Consider the following 15,621-nt stretch of genomic DNA (forward strand, 5'->3'; position numbering starts at 1 on the left):
TGCATATATTAAAATATTTGCAGATGCAGAATTAATTAATTTATAGATGGCTATCTTATTTTATAGGCAATTAATTTTAATGAGTAGTTGTTAATATTACTTCACTATTTCTGGGCAGATTTGTGTATATATGCAATATGTATACAACATATATTAAATAAAAATATGCCTGAAAGGAATATATATTAATAAAGAATATAAATTACTTGATCTCTAAGGTGTTACAAGGTTTTTTATGACTTTAAAATATATGTTAAAACAAGTACTAAAATAGTATAATATTTAATTCTTATCCAGTTTTCATGATTGCTCACTGACTAAATCAGTATAGGCACTATTTGTTTCTTTACTTATTTAAGTAAATATTGTGCTGATACATAACTTTCTTTTACAGAGGCACAGTTTATCACTAAAAGCCAGTTTATCACTTTACATTATATTTTTATCCCTATCCCCATTTAATTGTAGAATAATCCTATATTAGCCTGAGGAAGTGTGACTGACCTTTGGAAAGTTTTACAACTGAATGGATAGGGGTTTAATTTAGGGTCCCTTAAATTAGGGTCTATCATTTTACCCAAATTAAATTGTCTAAAATATCAGCATATAGTATAATATAGTCTTCAGATCTGCTCCCATTTCTATTCCATTTTAATTACCATTTTACTACATATTGGCTAACTTTAAAAAAGAATTTAAAAGTTCAGTTGTTCCAAATATTACAGCCAAACCTCTAACTAGGAATTATCATAGCCTGTTCACTGGATTTCTAAGGTTAACTAAATTTCTCTCTTGTATTAGCTAAAGCTCTAATGAAAAAGCAATCATTTTTATATATACTCCCAAATAGCTTGAAAGAATCTGGACAGAAATCATAATTCACCTTTGTAATTTTTTTCTTTCTGTTTGGACCAAAAATAATTGGAGAACTTGAGAATGGCATAGTCAAATCACCTATTCCTCCTCATCATTTTTTTTCTGTCCAATTTTACCTCCTTGTGATTACTGGAGAGCTAAAAAATAAACACATGAAAATGTCTCAAGAGAAGCCCAAAATAACCCCAGAAATATTCCTAATGTATTTAAGGGTATGGTAGGGTAGGGTCTGAAGCCATGGAGATGCTTAGTAAATGTAGATTGTCAGAAATAAGTTTCCAGAACTAACTGACTGGCCATAGTAGTCTTTTCCGAGAATTAATTAGTCTGGCAGGTAAACACAGTATTTCTGTAAGAACATTGTTACAACAACATTATCATCTTGCAGTCAATTTCCACATCTCTTTGTGATCTAAAAGCTATATATGATTTCGAACCAAACTATCAAGAAGACCACACTCTTCCATATAAGTGTCTGCCATAGAATATTAGTTTAGCTTGGTTTTTTATTGTCCTTTCATACATTTATTGTCCTTTCATACATTCATCATCATCTGGCGGACAAAATCGCTCGGATCCGGACCGGCTTGGACTCTGACTGGGCAGAGTCTGAGGTGGAGGAATCAGGCGGTCTTGAGCACGTTATCTGGACTGAGTTCGACCCTGTTTCCCCTGATGATGTGGACAGGATCATGGGGAGACTGAGCACCACCACCTGTTTGTTGGATCCGTGCCCCTCCTGGCTAGCTTATGCGGCTCGGGAGGGAACACGAGGCTGGTTCCATGCAGTAATAACTGCTTCCTTGAAGGAGGGTGTCTTTCCTGCCGCCTTGAAGGAGGCGGTGGTGAGACCCCTTCTCAAGAAGCCTGCTTTGGACCCGGCTGTTTTAAACAACTATCGTCCAGTCTCCAACCTTCGCTTTCTGGCGAAGGTTGTTGAGAGTGTGGTGGCGCACCAGCTCCCTCTGTTCCTGGAGGAAACTGATTATCTGGACCCGTACCAATCGGGCTTCAGGCCCAGACACAGCACGGAGATGGCATTGGTCGCGCTGGTGAATGATCTCTGGAGGGCCAGGGCCAGGGGTTGTTCCTCTGTCCTGGTCCTATTAGATCTCTCAGCGGCGTTCGATACCATCGACCATGGTATCTTGCTGCGGCGTCTCAGGGGGCTGGGAGTGGGAGGCACCATTTTACGGTGGTTCTCCTCCTACCTCCAGGGCCACTCGCAGTCGGTGTTGACAGGAGGGCAGAGATCCGCCCCGAGGTCTCTCATTTGTGGAGTTCCTCAGGGGTCGGTTCTCTCGCCCCTCCTGTTCAACATCTATATGAAGCCGCTGGGCGAGATCATTCGTGGTTTTGGGGTGGGGTATCACCAGTACGCTGATGATACCCAACTTTTTCTTTCCACCCCGAACCAACCCAGTGATGCCCTCTCCGTGATGTCCCGGTGCCTGGAGGCGGTTCAGGTCTGGATGGGGAGAAACAGGCTTCGTCTCAATCCCGCCAAGACTGAGTGGCTGTGCATATCGGCATCTCGGGTTAACCAAGTTATTCCATCCTTAATGATGGGGGGTGAGGTGTTACCCCCCGTTGATAGGGCTCGCAACCTGGGCGTCGTCCTGGATTCACGGCTCAATTTTGAAGACCATATAGGAGCCGTGACCAGGGGGGCTTTTGCACAGGTTCGCCTGGTGTGCCAGTTGCGTCCCTATCTAGACCGAGACGCCCTACGCACAGTTACTCATGCGCTTGTGACCTCTCGTTTGGACTACTGTAACGCTCTCTACATGGGGCTGCCCTTGAAGACCACACGGAGGCTTCAACTGGTGCAGAATGCAGCCGCGCGAGTTGTAATGGGGGTCTCCCGATACTCCCATGTAACACCTCTACTCCGCGAGCTGCATTGGCTTCCGGTTGCCCTCCGGGTGAAATTCAAGGTGCTGGTTATTACCTATAAAGCCCTACATGGCCTGGGTCCGGGTTATTTGAGGGAACACCTGCTGCCGGCATCAAATGCCCTTCGCCCAGTGCGCTCCCACAGGGAGGGTCTGCTCAGGGTTCCGCCGGTGAGAGATTGCCGGCGGGTGACACCCAGGGATAGGGCCTTCTCAGTGGGAGCGCCTGCCCTCTGGAACCAGCTGCCGGTGGAGCTGAGAACTGCCCCCGACCTCCGATCATTCCGCCGGGGCCTGAAGACCTGGCTCTTTGAACTCTTGGGCCCAGGCTGAGGAGAAATTTTTAATTGGGGTTTTAATTGTGTACAGGGTCAATTTAATATTTTTTAATTCGGTTTTAACTTTTGTATGTTGGATTTTTTAATTCCCTGTAAACCGCCCTGAGTCCCCAGGGAAAGGGCGGTATATAAATGCAACTAAATAAATAAATAAATAAATTTTGTTCAGGAAGACTTTTGAATTTTTCTCTTATTCCTGACAAATTACAGATATTCTAGTAAAGGCAATTATTTATATTACCTCAAAGAATATTCATGTTTTAATCACAGTTCATCTATATTTTATTATAAAATGCCTCAAACATGATTTTTTTTAGTGCTGGATATGTAGGCAAGTAAATAAATAAAAGCCATATATTACTTTTCAGGTAAATCTAAATAATAAGCAAGGGCTTGAGATTAGAATGGATACTATAAAAATGTACTATATTGTATTATATCAGATCAATATTTTCTAACATAATAGTGTATTCACTAGGAAATTGTGAAGAACCAAATTTAAAAATAGAATTGAAACCTGAGTTTGATAGAAATATGATGACGGAATCCGTGTTTACTTTGAATAAATTTAAATGTCCACAACTAGATGAATTATAACATAGATCATTAAAGGAGCGAAAACTTACATATTGTCTTTGAGAAATACTACAGAACTGATTAATTGCCACATAACTGGAGGTTAGAGATTATTGAACCTATTTTTAATAAGAGGCTAAAGGAAAATCCATCAAATTATAGACTAGTTAATCTTACACTGATAACCTTGGAAAACTTCAGATCATGAAGACATTAATTTGTTAATGTGCTTGTAATACAGATTCCTGCACTTAGCAGAGGAAGGCTCAGTGACACAAATGTCCCCTTTCAACCATAGGATTTAACTATTCAATGAGTAATTATTTAACAGTTAATTTTCATTTACATTTTTTTTCTTCTGAAGTTTAGCAATGGAACATTTTGATCAGGCTGCTCTATTTTATCTCTTACTCCCAGTGCTTTTTTTGTAAAAGAAAAAGGTGCCGGAACTCACACATGTCATACAACCCGCCTTGCATACCCTACAAGGTTCCATCCAAAAAAGGTGCCGGAACTCCGTTCTGAGTGTTCTATGAGAAAAAAAGCCCTGCTTACTCCCAATAGTTACCTTTCCCACATCTTATTTATTTTATCAGATCAATATATTTCACAATTCTCAGTGTTTCAAAAGCAGTTTTTCAGTTTACTGCAGAATAATATGCTTAAGGGCAGTGGTGGGATTCAGCCGGTTTGCATCACTTTGGCAGAACCAGTAGCTAATTTTTTGTTGCCCAGGCCCAGAATGGACTTCTGGAAGCAGCATCCACACAGAGAACCAGTTATTGACATATTTGAATCCCACCACTGCTTATGGGGACAGAAAAAAAGCAAATATAAAAGCTCCTTTATACATGCCGACCTGGTCACTTTTACATATTTGCAGTTGAGTTACTTGATAGATGGCAAGTGCTTACATCTCTAGTTGCTGAGGAGTCTGAAAATAGGAAGAACATATACGACATTTGAAAGCAGAGCAGATTGCCATTTTATGAAGAGAAAAATAAGACAAAATAAAAGTGGGTAATTTTCCTTCTGCAAATGACTGCTTCTAGTAAAAAACGGAAAAATATGATCTGCTCTGAATAAATACACTTTGAAAGGTCACATAACCCAAATATCTTCTATGGTTGAAGATGAAGAAAGTAGCAGAAATAAGGACAGAGAAATGGGAGAAGGAACAGTGGAGAGGCAGAATACATTAACATTAAGCAAAAAGCCCTGGGAGAACAGGAAGCACTTTGGGAACCACAAATAGATTGAAATTGGGAATAAAACTCATCACATTATAAATCATAAGGAAAGTCTAGGGGTTCTTCTGTTACCTTGAGGTTAATATCATGCTTTAGAGCTAACTGTTTTCCTCCTGAAAGTTTTCTCCTCAACTCTGCAAACTTTCCAACTTCTATCAAATAGGAACAATACAAATATTTATTATTCAAGGAGTCTCATTACTTCAGATTTTAACTGCATTATCCATTGTTCAATTAGTTGATATTATTAAATAGTCAGCTTAATTATATTAGCCTTTTCCCAGTGCGATAGCCTCTTGGCCCATGCAGACAATCACAGACCACAAGCTGAAATCTCAGAGAAGGAATCAATGTGGAATGATATATACCTCTTGTTCATGGCTAGTAACAGTTCTTTTGTTGGATATTTTATTGTGTCTGGCCTTATGGCTATAGATATGATTTGATTTTCCATAGTTAGCTAGCTGGCGATCAGGAAATATTTACAGACATTCAGAATTGTTTAGAATAATTATCTTCTGCGAAGGGACATTCTGATCTTTATTTTTGGAAATCCCCCAGAGCAGGATTGAGAAATTCTCATAGGAGCAATAAAAATAGATTCATCTTCTTTTAGTGAACCTCTGAGTTCACAATAGCATGCCAAGCAGAACTGAAGCAAGTAGTAAATTATCCAAACTTGGAAATTCAAATATGCAGTTGTGCTGTATTCCATATGATAATGAAGATTATTACTATTATTGGTAGATCCTTGCCACATTCTTGCTCTTTTTATTTCCTACTTAAGCTTTTCCTTGTATTCTTGTATTATACATTATTCTGCTTTGTACAGTTATTGAAAAAGCATATAAATTGTGGAGAGAGATATTATTGACCAAATGAAAAGTGTTGTACCAGTATTTTTAAATAAACTAAATATTAGAGAGGTTTTACTATTCATACACTTACTTAAAAAAATCAATACACTTTTTATCACTATGGCTTCTTTTGATTTTGAGACATAGTCCTCAGCATTACGCCCCCTCGATTTTTGAAACTATTTTATACCTATTATGTATTTCATAGCTTGCTTCTGACAATACTTGAATGACAGCATATTTTAGAAGTTATATCTGTAGAGTTAAAGCTGAAAAGCATTTTCTTGGTAAGTGAATCTAAAATGGGCAGCTTACAATGTCTGAGTAATGCATTTTGAAGAGATATGAGTACTTTTGTGTACTTAACAATCATATTTTCTTTTTGATCTCATGCTCCACATTTAAAAGCTTCTTAATGTTGTTTTTTTATAGCTCATCTTGAAAGTTTATCAAGAGTTGCTTTCATACTGGATATATTTGCACACTATATCATATATTTCTTTTATCTTTATTATTTAAATACATATATAATAACATTTATTTTTGTAAATATTCTTTCTTTCTTTCTTTCTTTCTTTCTTTCTTTCTTTCTTTCTTTCTTTCTTTCTTTCTTTCTTTCTTTTTCTTTCCCTGTCTCTTTATTATGCATTGATTATGTAATCTTATTTTGGATTAAGTGGTGTATTTCATTAAGGACTGTTGAGTGTATTATTATTAGTAAATTAGCTAGTTTGCTATTGTTTATTGATGCTTCTTTGTAATTAATTTTTAATGAATATCACATTTAATTACAGCTAGGCTGAACATTCACTATTTGGATGAATGCAATGGAATCTACAGAAACAGCACTAAATCAATCCCTCCTAAAACCTATCCTTGTATTTGAATAAATGTGGAACTGCAGCTGCAGCCATGCAATAATAATTTGAAGGATAAATAAGTTATTGAGAGACTTAGTCAATGACAGCTGGTTTTCATCAAAAATGAAATGTCTCTTGCCTCTTCATCTAATGCATTTTTTTCAGTAGGATGTCAGTGAATAACATGCAGCCAAGGATTGTATCTAATGTTTGTATCTTCTCAGAAACCAGATTGAACAGTTTCCTACCAGTGTAAAGATGGAAATAAATAAAACATTAACTCTATAATTGTTACTCCCATGTAACACCTCTACTCCATGAGCTGTATTGGCTTCCGGTTGCCCTCCGGGTGAGATTCAAAGTGCTGGTGATGAACTATAAAGCCCTAAATGGCTTGGGTCCGGGATATTTGAGGGAACACCTGCTGCCAGCATCAAGTTCCTTTCGTCCAGTGCACTCGCAGAGGGAGGGTCTTCTCAGGGTGCCGCCGGTAAAAGATTGCCGGAGGATAACACCCAGGTAGAGGGCCTTTTCTGTGGGTGCGCCTACCATCTGGAACCAGCTGCCCGTGGAGCTCAGGACTGCCCCTGACCTACGCTCATTCCGCCGGGACCTGAAGACTTGGCTCTTTGAGCTCTCTGACCCAGGCTGAGAATTTTAACTGGGGTTTTATTTTCAGGGATAATTTAATCTTTTAATTCTCTTTTAACTTTGTATTTTATATTGATATGATTTTAAAATGCCCTGTAAACCGCCCTGAGTCCTTCGGGAAAGGGCAGTATATAAATCTAATAAAATCTAAATCTAAAATCTAAGACAGGTTTACTACAATTTAAGAACAAATTGTCCCGAAATGTGACATAATCTATTCTGTGATTCTCAGCAATCTCCTTTTGACATCTATATTTTCATAAGTGTGACATGAAAGAAGCAGGTCCCAGACCAAAATCTGAAATCTGATATATATCTTTGAAGACAATTGGTAATTTATATCCTTAACTACAAGCTGCTAATTGTGTATGATGGTCGAAGGATTTTTTTCTGTGTAGTCTTTGACTGGGAACATAGAGGAAATATCACATTAAACACAAAGTACAACTCATAACCAGTAATGCTGAAATTGGTTATGTCTAGATTAATGAAGAGAAAGATGAGGGGTAACATGATAGCAGTGTTCCAATATCTCAGGGGCTGCCACAAAGAAGAGGGAGTCAAGCTATTCTCCAAAGCACCTGAAGGCAAGACAAGAAACAATGGATGGAAACTAACCAAAGAGAGAAGCAACCTAGAACTAAGGAGAAATTTCATGACAGAACAATTAATCAGTGGAATAACCTGCCTCCAGAAGCTGTGAATGCTCCAACACTAGAAGTTTTTAAGAAGAGACTAGAAAGCTATTTGTCTGAAATGGTATAGGGTTTCCTGCCTGAGCAGGGGGTTGGACTTGATGACCTCCAAGGTCCCTTCCATCATCATCATCATCATCATTATCCAACTGAACCTCATTATTCCCAGATGTAATTAATTAATGATGTAATTAAAGATTTTTCCAGCAGAATTTTTATATGACCTGGATTCTTCAAGAGAGACATATTATACTGCAATGTGATTTTTATTTGTCTATAGAGATGTTTTACAAAGAGTCAGTTTTCTGCAGTTAATGTAGGAATTATGGAAATGGGCTTGAAATCAGGATTCATTGAGTTCTAATCCTTGCTTTGATAGAAAGCCATCTGGGTGAACTTCACCCTGTCACTCTGTCTCAGCCTTAGAATGCAGGCAATGGCCAACCACTTCTGAAATCTTACCAAGAAAACTGGAGAGATTAGTCCAGGATATTGCTTGGTGTTAACACTGACTTGAAGGCAGCAACAAACAAACAAATTAATTGGTATCATTCCTCTATGTAATATTTTATGTTGTAGAAATGTTACATAAAGAAGCTTTAATATATCACAAATATATGGACCAATACTAAAATGTTTTTAAAATTACATTTCTATAAATGTTGACATTCTTTTCTGTGATGTGCCTTTTAATAATATATTCAGTTCCTGGGTTACAGAGCACTGTCATTTAACATTAAAATATATCTTAAATTATATCAGAGAATGAATCATCTAACAGAAATATAATAATAAAATAAATAATAATCAATTTGCAGTCAGATACTATTCCAGATCTTTTCACAAATATTATTGTAAAACAAGATTCACCAATACTATATCTGTTCCTATTATTTCTGTTTGTTAAGTTAAGAATCTTGTTAAATTTTATTGTTATCTATTGCAACCTATTATTATTGAATTGTAATTTTTACAGTTTTATAGTCAAGACATAATATTTATACAACATAACCCCAACTAATGAAGAAAATTATTGATTCAAAAATATATCTGTGTTGTTTTTGAGGTTCTTACATTCTTATTTCTTTATGATCTCTTGTAGCATATTCTCAAGTGTTTATGTAAGAATCGTCTCTAGTTCTCTGGTGCCTTTTTTACTTCCCTTTGTGAAGATACAGGCATTCAGCCTTTTCAATTCATCTGACATTACACCAGTTTTCCGTGGTATCTTCATAATATAGTTCATTACTCTCAAACTCTCAAATTTCAAATCACTCTTTCTACTCTGTTTGTCATAGTTTCCTGCTGCAAAAGATATCATTTGAAGACAACAGAACCAAAACATGAATTCACAATTTTTTTTAGTTGATATGTGTTAGCGTTTCTTTAGTATCTGATGCACTTATTCTATTCTATTGTACACATTTCAACAGACTTGAAAGAAGTGTTTTTGTCATTTTTTTTTGTTATTCTTACTGCCCGTAAAAAGTTTTAACCTGTTATGATACTTTTCAAAATGTATCTCTGGATATTTCAGAAAAGAAATGCATTTTGGTGAATGCAGACTTTTCGACTTACTGATTTCAGCTCCATCCAACCATTCTTCATGAGCCTGGGACTCCAGTGGGTGATGGAGCCCACTTTTGGTTATGTGGAGGAAGTTTTTTTTAATGTTTTTCTATGTTTTATGTATATTTAGTCTTTGTTTTATGCTTGAATGTGTATATATTCTTTTTACTTATTTTAGTGAATTAATACATTAATACATGCATACATTCACATATAATGGGCTGGGAATTGCACAGTACACAACAGAAAACTGGCCCTATTTCTAAGTAGATTATAAGTTTTTAAAAAATTAAAAAAATGGAGTTTGAAGAACAATTATGTACTAATGTACTAATGATAAACATCTCATTTTATAAAATGTTGTTGAATTTAATCTTGAAGATGAATATGTGAAGGAATATACGGATAAATGGACTAAAACTTTGCTTAGAAGGTTATGCTTAATCAATAGGAAAATATCTTGAGGTTTGAAATCTACATGAAATTATAATTTGAAAGAAAAGTTATATAAAATCATGTATCAATACTATTTAACTCCTGAAAAAATATCAAAGATGTATAAGGAAGTTTCAAACAACTGTTGGAAATGTAATCGGTCTGAAGATACTTTTTGTCATCTTTGGTGGACATATAGGAAAGCTAAGAAATTTTGAAATCAAATATTTATGTGAGTTCAGAAACTGGGTGTAAAACTGAAACTTAAAGCCTTTCTTTTAGGGATGGCAGACAAACAGGTGAAAAAAAAGGACTTTTGTGTTTTATATATGACGTCAATAGCAAGGTTGCTATATACTCAAAGATGGAAAGAGGAATATAACCACAGTAGAAGAATGGATTTTTAAAGTAACAGATCTAGTTGAGATGGCAAAATTTACTGCTTTGCTTAGAGACATTAACTTGACTAAATTTCTTGCAGGTTGGCCATCATTGCTAGATTTCTTACAGTATAAGGGGGAAAAAAAACAACTTTTGTCTTTGGGATTTGACAGTTTGATATAGATTAGAGAAATATCACAGCTTTTTAAATATAAGGTTATTCACATGTAACACTTTTTTAATCTGTTACCAGACATGTCAAACACAAGGCCCGCAGGCCAGATGTGGCCCGACATGTGGTTCCATCCAGCCCAGGGACCTGCTCTGGAAAGAGTGAAGGACTGGCCCGCTGCACCTCAGTCCAGCCCAGGATGACCAGGCGATGATCTACAACCTGGTTGCATCCATCAAAGACAGAACGTGCTCAGCATTAAATCCACGGAACAGCCCCGCCCTGCCCCCTGCGTGTGCACGCAAGTGGAGTCCAGCATCCCTGCTGGCTGTCTTGTCATGCAGGCTGACTTCTGCCAGGATGCCAGCACTGGCCGTCTCCTGTGAGCAGACCCAGGAGGCAGGACAGAGGTGGTGGGGCAGCTCGTTGCTGGTTCTAGTGGATCTTAGGCTGAGTGCATTCTGGCTTTGATGGATGCAACCAGGTTGTAGATCAGCACCCCCCACACCAGCACCTCCAGCCTTGCAGCCACGAGGCATCACATTTAATGGGACCATCCCCACCCACCCACATGGTATAGGAATGGCCAGCAGCAGCATATTAGTGCTGGCAATTTCTCCCCCTCCATCACCCCTTCCTAAGTGCGGGGGAAGGAAAGAGATGAGAAGGCAAAGGAAGGAAGGGAGGGAGGAAGGAAGGGAGAGTGGGAGGAAGGGAGGGAAAAGGGGAGGGAGGAAGGAAGGAACAGGGAGGAAGGAATGGAGGGTGGGAGGGAGGAAGGAAGGAACAGAGGATGGAAGGGAGGGAGGGTGGGAGGGACCATGTCCCAGCACTCGCCCCGGTCCCATCCTCCTCTGCCAAAGACCCTCAGATCTGCCCCAGTCCTACCCAGGAACCCCTGAAGCAAGTGATGTCAAGCTGGCCATGCCCACCCAGTATGTTACACCCACCCCAGCCACACCCACCCAGCAGGCCACACCCATCCCAGCCACACACACCCAACCCCCCCCGAGGGCAACCACAATGCTGATGTGGCCCTCAATGAAATTGAGTTTGACACACCTATGTTAGACTAAAATTAAGACAAGAATAATTTTTAAAAATTGGTATTTTAGATTGTTTATTAATATTTTACAATATTGATAAGTATTTAAAATTAGACAGGGTGGTATTGTTATTATCTCTGGACTAAAATAAAATCAGAGATCATCTTTGTTATAAATTTGTTGTATTTTTTTGGTCAGTTTTAATTTGTTCTATTATCTTTCCCCTTTCCCTTTTATGTTAGTTTGTATTTTAATATCTGACTTTGAAACTAAATAAATGTATATTTTTTTAATAAAGGCACTTATAAGCTTTCTGTTCTATTTATGTTCTTCTGTTAAACTGCAGCCTGAAAGCAGCAGGCCTGAGGGAGCAATTACACATCCTACAATTTGACTATTTATCTGCCTTTAGTTTTGATTTCTTACATTCTGTGATTTCTCTTAACATGGTAACTTTTTAAATATCTTATACCATCGTCTGTAATCAACTAAACTGCAGAAACATTATAAGGGAAGAACCAGAAATTTCAATATTTTCAGCACATTAGCTACCTTGTTCATTTTATAAATATTGGAGCTGCATAAGTCATAGATTTCAGTTAAGAGATATGTATCTGATTGTATGGAGTGTCTCACAATCTTGAAAAATATGTGACTTGCTGTATTTTATTCGTACATGCACTGAAGGACTATTTGAAATCAATTTCAAAGCATTGCACAACTCTAATCAAAATGGTATTTAGTCACTGTGGTTGTAGAAAATGTGCTGGCATATATTGAATGAAATATATCTTGGAGCTGGCATTCTTCATTCATTTATTCAAAGAGATCTTCATTCAAGCAAGAGAATTCAGACACAGAGTGTGCCAACTCACCCAGCTTGTGTGGGAATGAACACAGCAAAAAAATAGAATCCCCAGCTGTGTTTCTTCCTTGTCACAGAATGTGGATTGTGGAATACCGAAGCATTTATCACTTTGTTTGCTGGAGCCATTATGCTTCTTCGTGAAGTTGAACAATTTGATCAAGTGTTGGAAATACACATTTGCTACTTGAAGGGATGTCAGAGAGTTGTGCAATATTTGGAGAATCTCTGATATATTCCTGGGCTTTTTATCTGAGAATTAACTCTGTTCTTTGCTTTAAGAATGGAGTATCCTTTTGGTAAAATGTAGAATAGAACGGAACGGAATGGAACGGAACGGAACGGAACGGAACAGAACAGAACAGAACAGAACAGAATAGAATAGAATAGGAATGGAATGGAATGGAATAGAGCTGGAAGAGACCTTGGAGGTCTTCTAGTCCAGCCCCCCTGCTCAAGCAGGAGAACCTATGCCATCTCAGACAAGTGACTGTCCAGTCTCTTCTTAAAAATCTCCAGTGATGGAGTGCCCATGATTTCTGGGGGCAAACTGTTCCACTGGTTAATTGTCCTCACTGTCAGGAAGTTTCTCCTTAATTCCAGGTTGCTTCTCTCTTTTATCAGTTTCCAACCATTGTTTCTTGTCCTGCCTCCTGCCCTGATGCTTTGGTGAATAACATGACACCCTTCTTCTTGGGTGTCATGTTATGCACTGAGAGACCAACTCGTCTGTGGCCTTAGAGACAGAACCCTACAGCAGAGACTGTTTGCCAGACCCAATCTCACATTCGCTGAGGCACAGGATGAGGTCATGGCTCACGAAGCAGCCAGAGGTGCAGTGCAAACAGTGCAGCCCACCAAATCTTCAAAAGTAGAAGATTCTGTCCATCTCAAGGTCGCCAAATGCATTGGAGAATTGTCAGAAGATGAAAAACCCGAAATAAACAAGCTCCAAAGACAGCCAAACATGCAAAAACACAGCAACCACCAATGAGAGAAAAATTACAAGGCAGTTCTCTTACCTAGATGTAAGCGGTGCAGAGGCAACCATTTCTGCGCCAATTGCAGATTTTGTTCGGCCACGTCTAGAGCTTGCGGAAGGACCAGCCATATCGTGGTGGTGTGCAGAGCCTGCCAGAGAGACAGGCCACCCAAACACCAGTTGAAGGAACCGACTAGGAGAGGTACTGGGGCCCAGGGTCCAGTTAGTGTGGGGTTCTTCGGAAGCCGGAGAAGTGTTTGCCGCACTGGGGCTCGTCGCCCCCTTAAGCCTAAACTCAAGCTTTCGGTAGAGCTACAAGGAGTTCCATGTAAGATGGAGTTGGACTCTGGCTCTGCGGTATTGATCATCTCGCATGACATGTTCAACTTTGTGTGCAGACGCAGTAAACATTGGGCTAAACTAAGGCCCTCAGATATTATTTTAACAGATTTTCAGAATGCTCATGTTAAAGTTAAGGGTGAAGCCACCTTATTGGTAAAATTTAAAGGTTTTTTGGGGCACCTGGATGTCATAATAGTAGAGGGCCAAAGAACAACTCTTATTGGACTTGATTGGTTTGAGGCTTTGGGCATTCAAATTACAGGCATTAACCAGACACAGACAGCAGACCTCATGACTGTTTGCGAGGAATATGTGGATGTTTTTGAGTCAAAGCTGGGAACTTATACTGGCCCACCAATTTCTTTTAAATTAGATCCTAACATTGTACCGATTAGGGTTAAGCCTCGCAAGGTCCCCTTTGCCCTAAAGCACAAAATCGATTCCAAAATCGATAAGTTGGTAGAACAGGGCGTATTACAGCCTGTTGATGGGGGGGGAGTGGGAAACTCCTATTGTCATCCCACTAAAGTCCAATGGGGAAGTTTGCATTTGCGCAGACTATAAATGCACATTAAATAAGGCCCTCAATCAATATGCGTACCTGGTCCCTGTAGTCAACCATATTCTAGCCTCCTTGCAAGGGGGAACCATTTTTGCTAAACTTGATTTTGTGCAGGTGTATCAGCAATTGTCGGTTGACAAGGCCACAGCCGCAGCACAAACAATAGTAACTCACAGAGGGGCATTCAAAGTCAAACACTTGCAGTTTGGAGTCAGTGTTGCACTGGGTATTTTCCAAGGGATTATGGAACGCACACTTAAGGGTATTCAGGGTGTCTGCCCCTATTTTGATGATGTTCTCATTGCTGGGGAATCCTCAGAAGTGTTGGCCAATAGGCTCAGGGCTGTTTTGCAAAGGCTCCGCGATGCAGGCCTCAAATTATAGAAAAACAAATGTAGTATTGGGGTCTCATAAATGGAATTCTTAGGGTTTCGTATCAATGCTAGTGGAATTCAACCCACTGATTCAAATGTGAAGGCCAACAAAATGGCTCCTAGGCCAAAATCAAAAGGAGAGCTGCAAACATTTTTGGGCCTCCTGAATTTTTATCACACATTCCTACCTCATAAGGCTGCTACCTCAAGAGCCCCTCCACAGGCTACTTGATAAAAAAGCCCCTTGGAAATGGACTAACTTACATGAAAAAAGTTTCCAGGATCTCAAAGCCCTTCTTTACATTGTGTCTAAACCTGTATGTCTTGCATGTGATGCATCTCCCTATGGGGTGGGGGCAGTCTTAAGCCACATAGAGAAGAATGGGAAACAGGTTCCTATTGTGTTTTATTCTAGGACTTTATCTTCTGCTGAGCACAATTATGCACAGATTGATAAAGAAGCCTTGGCCATAGTGGCTGGAGTTAAGAAATATGTCTACACTGACCACAAACCCCTTTTGGGGTTATTCACAACAAACAAGCAAACTCCCCACATACTATCTCCTTTAGGCTCCCTTCCATGGCTGAGTTGCTAGCTTTAGAGTTAGCTGAGGCCTGGGGGACTCTGAAAAATAGTGCAAAGCACTGGTTGCCATAAGGGTGGGAAAAACTTTGGAAGATCCAGGGTAGATAGTCCTATGCCTGTGCTAGGCCTCCAAGGGCCTCTGGCATCCATGAGGTAGCCAATTAATAACCAGCATGTTCATTTATTGATTACAGTAAGAGCAGGGATAGGGTCATTATGTGAGATCTTCATTTAATGGCCATCATGACATGGAACTTTAATGGAAAGAGTCCATTATGGTCATAAGTTGAAGTCTATCTGCACTAAAGA

This window comes from Vipera berus, assembly GCF_964194415.1.
Source record: "Vipera berus genome assembly, chromosome: 4".
Classification (NCBI taxonomy): domain Eukaryota; kingdom Metazoa; phylum Chordata; class Lepidosauria; order Squamata; family Viperidae; genus Vipera; species Vipera berus.